Here is a 5455-nt window from a genome sequence, read left to right as displayed (position 1 = left end):
AAAAAAAAACTAAATAAATCAAAATTGAGATAACAATAAAAAAGTATTCACAAAAGGAATTTGCAAAACAAATTATGTTTTCAAATAGATATCATTTCCACACATTATGATTGCTAGAAAATAAAGGTGCAAATTTTTGTTTTATTTTATTTTCAACTACTATAAACAAGATAATTCTCGAGGTATGGAACTGAAGGTAACCAGCTCAATATTCCTGAATTTCATATCCATTTTTAACATAACTAGGTGAAAGATGTTTAAACTAGTTATTTATACACCCAAACATACACTATCATCATATCTATGGTTTTATACAGAGAATAAAAGAATGAAAGACAAACACTAAAAGATGTGGTATTGGTGACTTGTCTGATGTCCCATTTTCCCTGAAGCAGAGAACTCATCATTTTTTCATGCTGAAGATGTAACTCGATAGTCATCTTTAATTTAAAGTAGTGGAAATGCAGGTTTAAAAAAGTTTTTCATGAGGTTCATAAAATGTTTAAGTAATAGATAGACAATTTATTGCTCTTGGAAGGGGCAAGTTTACCAGCTCAATATATGGCATCAATGATTGAATGTAACATTTTTGAATTTCTGAGGAAATATCATGGACTCCCTCAAAGAAAATGGCTAAGTAAATGGAGTTTAGTTTGCTCAACGTTCAGGACCTGCCAAGGCCTGTGAATCAATTAAGGATTCCAAATAGTTCCCAGAAGACCTGAGGGCAGAGAACGCTTGTTTGCACAGCTCTGATAAACTCTCAAGTCTTTTTCTTAATGGTTGTTTTCTATTTATGTTTAGTCTTTGAAATCTAAACCAATACTGGTGATGGTTCTATGAAGTGGACAAATGTCCTTAACAGACTGGACTGGAATCATCACTTTCACATGAATATATAGAAAAGTTGTCAAATAGTGATGATTATCAATAACCACCTGATCTGAATTTGATGCAGGGGAAGGCTTGGTCTGGCTTTACTGGTATCCTGAGCCATGCAGTGTCCCATATCCATCCAAAAGGATAGATCCTGAGCTTCCTAACAAAATGCTAGAAAATTAATATTCTCCTTTCAATGCCCATCTAATATCTCTGAACAAACAATAAAGTTTTCTTCAGTCAAAGCTGATATTTTCAAAGAAACATGGAACATAAATTCTATATTATCAAGACTACATATGTGAAAAACAAACTAAAAGGAGTTATTTGCATATTCCTCTGGCTCATGACCATGCTGCCAGCAAAAAAATGAACACAGACAGATGTTTGCATTGCATAATGAATTCTCTGAAAAGTTGTTCAGACACAAGGAAATTAAAAAGGGTATACTTATCTCAGACTTCATTTTGTCATACAAGTCAATGTAGACAGGTAATGATTTTGTACAATATTGACCTATAATATCATAATATTGGCATAAATAAGAAGCTTTTATTAATGGATTTGAAATTAACTTACTTTGCAAATGCGCATCAATATTCATGTCTTATGACATACTTTTAAGAGTGATGCTGAGGGGTGAATCACCGTAAATACTTCATTATTGCAAAACTGTCTGTAAACTTCCTGTTTGTTCTCACTTAAGACCATGCTACAAAAAGCTACATGGGTTTATCCCAAGTGGACACTTATAATATGTATGTTTGTTAATATAAATACTTACATAAAAAGAGGTGCATGCTGAAAAGTGCATACTATTATTAATGAGTTTCAATCTTCAGGGTGTCAAGAATTTGATTAACCAGATAAGTGCAGGCAATCACATTTGGTCCATCAGAGGGACATTCGCATATCCATGGAAGTACATAATACTGATTTTACTTCAGAAGTGTGGCAAGATTTTCTCTTAAATAAGTTCTGAGAAAAGATGTCTTCATAGACCTTTTAGAGGATTCTAAAAATAAGATTGGCTGTAAAACCTAGAAAACTCTGATAGGAAGAAGTTCCTTCTGATGAATGTAGCCTTAACCATAAAATGCAAAGACATTTGAAAAAATATCTGCCAGGAAAATGCATAGCAAGTCAACTCAGCGAGAGAAAGACAGAACTTTCCCATTCAGTCCAATCTAGCCTCAGTGTAAGGAAGCCAGACAAGTTTTTCTTTTGTCTGTGTCTTTCCAAAGATATGAAGGAAAAGGCATTGCTTTCTATTGGCATCTCATTTCACCATAATCTGGCTTGAGGTAAAGATGATAGAAAGGGAAATAAGATACCAAATCACAAATCATTCATTAAACCAGTATGGGGTGAATCTGTACTAGGGGAGTAGGGCTCCCGAAGCCACGCTCATCCTTCCAGAACAATCTCTACAGTATCCACAGATACTTTGTGGGCTGACATTTAAGCTATGTGCACTGGTTTGAGAACTGGTATCACAAGAGTTAGAAGAGGAAGAAATGCCTTTTGGTTACTGCGATAACCATGAGAGCTCTCTGGCATGCAGTAGGGTATTGGGAAGCAAGCCAGAATCTCAGTGATGCTCAGGGAGTATGTTACAGCCTGAAACACAATTATCAGCAAACTCACAGATGTATTCTAAGTTCTTTGAAATGACTGAGGTCTTCCTTCCATAGAATTGTCATAGTTCTATTGACAGTCCAAACTGACTATAAAACTCTGACCTTTTACCTGACAACAACATTGCTTTCCATATTAATTATATGAATGAAATAAAGAAGTCCAGAATTAAGCCAGTCAAAAGATTACTCTGCATGCAATATTCAGAAACAGAATGGTTTTAGTTAGATGCAACAAGTAGGTTACATCTGATCTAAAGCTGTACAACTACATATTGGTTAACTATTACATAGATCAATAACTGCTCCAAAATGTCTTCAGTAAGGCCTTGTAAGGCCTTTAAGTAAGGCTTACTTAAAACAAAGTATTTGAAAATATTTAATACTGTATTTGAAAACATTTGATTTAAGAAGGTTCTAGGATAGAAGTCACTGCATAAGCACATCCACTTTTCAATCAGTAAATGACTTACTGTCACGTCCAACCTAAGCCCTTCCAAAGGCCCAGATTCTATTTTATCGGTGGGACATAAAGTAGGAAGATCTCCACCTTGAGCTATGCTAAAAATAAAGCTGAGGTATATGTGTGGTAGGCTGCCTTACCACAATCTGTCTTTCAAAGGTCAGAAAACTGACTACAATGTATCACAGAAGACAATAACTGTGGTAACTCCTGGCCTACATTCACAAGAAAAACAACAACAAAAAATTTTAGTACATCCTCTTTGCATGTATCAAAACGTAAGCCTGTTTGCATCTTGGGAGATAGACTTGACCATCTAACAGACATTTTCTAACATTATAATCCTGAGTCTTAGAATCTATTCCACAATCTCTTCATAGCATCATAGACTATTTCAGGTTGGAAAGGCCTTCGGGTATCAGCTGGGTCCAGCCTTCTTCTTAAAGCAGGATTAAGGTCAAAAATACAACATTCAGATCTCCACTTAGTCTTAGCTTCTTCAGTCTGAACAAACCAGTCCCCACAGCCTCTCTTCATATATCATGTGGTTCAGCCCCTAGTCATCTTTTACTGGACTTTCTAGAGTTGGTCAATATTCATTCTTGCCATGGGGAGCCACTGGACAGAGCACTCTAGATGTAGTCTCACGAGTGCTGAATAGAGAGGAATAATTGCTTCCCTCGACTGCTGGCTACACTCTTGCTAGCATAGCCCAGATGCTGTTGGCTTTCATCACAGGAAGGACACACCGCTGATTCATGTTCAGCTTGTTGTCCACTTTTACCTGCAGGTCTTTTCTCTGTAAAGCTTATTTCCGTTCAGTTAGCTACAGTCTGGACTGGTGCATAGGATCTCTCAGGTGCAGCACTTTGCACTTGCTACTACTGAACTTCGCATTTCTGACAGTCTGTTTCTCCAGGCTGTTGAAGTCTATATGAATGGCAGTTCTACCCTGCAACGTATATTGACTGGTCTCCGCCTAATATGATGTCATTCAAAATTTTCTAAGGATATATCATTATTCAGCACATTAATAAAGACATTAGACAAGATTGGCCTCTGGTAAGATATGCCACTACTCATCACCTGGCAGCTGGACCTTACACCACCGATCATAACCTTTTGAGCCCCACAGCCTAGGCAATTTTCTACCTATCTTATCTATTTTTTTAGCAGTTTGGCAGCAGGAATGCTGTGAGAGACCATGTCCATAGCTATGTTAAAGTCAAAGTAAACAGCATTCTCTAGTCTCTTCCCACCCATCAAGAAAGTCATCTCATCATTGAAGGCAATCAGATTGGTCGGACATGAATTGCACTTAGTAAATCTATATCAGCTCTTCACAGTAACGTTTTTGTTTTTCATATCCCTGGAAATTGCAGATCAGTAGGATTTGTTCCACAGACTTCTTTGGGGCCAAGGATAGATTGGCCTGTAGTTCCACAAATCCTTTTTCTTGACTTTATTGAAGATACAGATGAAGATTTGCCGTTCTCTAGTCATCAGGAGCAACCTTTCCAAGACGACAGAAAGCAGTCCTGCAAGACTTGAGTCAGGTCCCTCAGCACCCTTGGATACATCCAATTCCACAGACTGGTGCTTATCCAGTATGCTTAGGTTGTTCTTCAATCTGTCTTCCTCTGCTGTGAGTAGGAATTTACTCCCAGAGACTCTGCTACTGGACATAGGACATAAAAGGTCTCAAAGCTCTGTCGCTTTGAAGACTGAGCTGAAGAAGGCAGAGAGCTTTTTCCACATCCTTTGTAGTGACAAAGTGCCTACTTCATTCAGGGGCAGGCCTATATTTTTCTTAGTCTTCATTTTGCTCCCTGTGTAGAAGCCATTCTTCTTGTTGTTTAAAGCTTTTGCTCACTCCAAATGAATTTTGGCTTTTCTAATTCTGTCCCTGCATGCCCAGAAAAAGTTTCTGTATTTCAAGCAGGTCACTTGTCTCCTCTTCATCCTAATTCAAGAAAAACAATCAGATTCTTAATATATTTAATCAATTAATACATAAACATTCTGATTAAATTTACATTCCTTTTTCTGAGAATAAAACTGGATTGCTACGGTAAATAATGTCTTTGGGTAATTTTCTCTAACATAATATTTCAACATATATAACTAAACATTTTTCAGTATCTCCCTTCTACTTTTTGTGACTTTAGGAGAGAGTCAGATATCCTCTGGCCACCTTTAATTTAGTAAATATAGCCGTCCTTGATCCACAACAACATTTATGCAACTATTGTTTCTCTATTTTATCCCATAAATGCAGTGTCACAGGTCTAGCTATAAAGCAAATAAAAATCTTAGAGAGATTATTTAAACAGAAATAGAGCAACCAGTGAAATGACCAGTGGCAAAATATTAATTTCTTATTCAGTCAGATCAGTAATTTTCCTTTTTCTTTTTCTTGTTTCTTTCTTTCTTTCTTTCTTTCTTTCTTTCTTTCTTTCTTTTTTTTTTTTTTTTT

The sequence above is a fragment of the Rhea pennata genome, chromosome 1 (genome assembly GCF_028389875.1).
Source record: "Rhea pennata isolate bPtePen1 chromosome 1, bPtePen1.pri, whole genome shotgun sequence".
Classification (NCBI taxonomy): Eukaryota; Metazoa; Chordata; class Aves; order Rheiformes; family Rheidae; genus Rhea; species Rhea pennata.
This window is presented reverse-complemented; position numbering follows the sequence as displayed.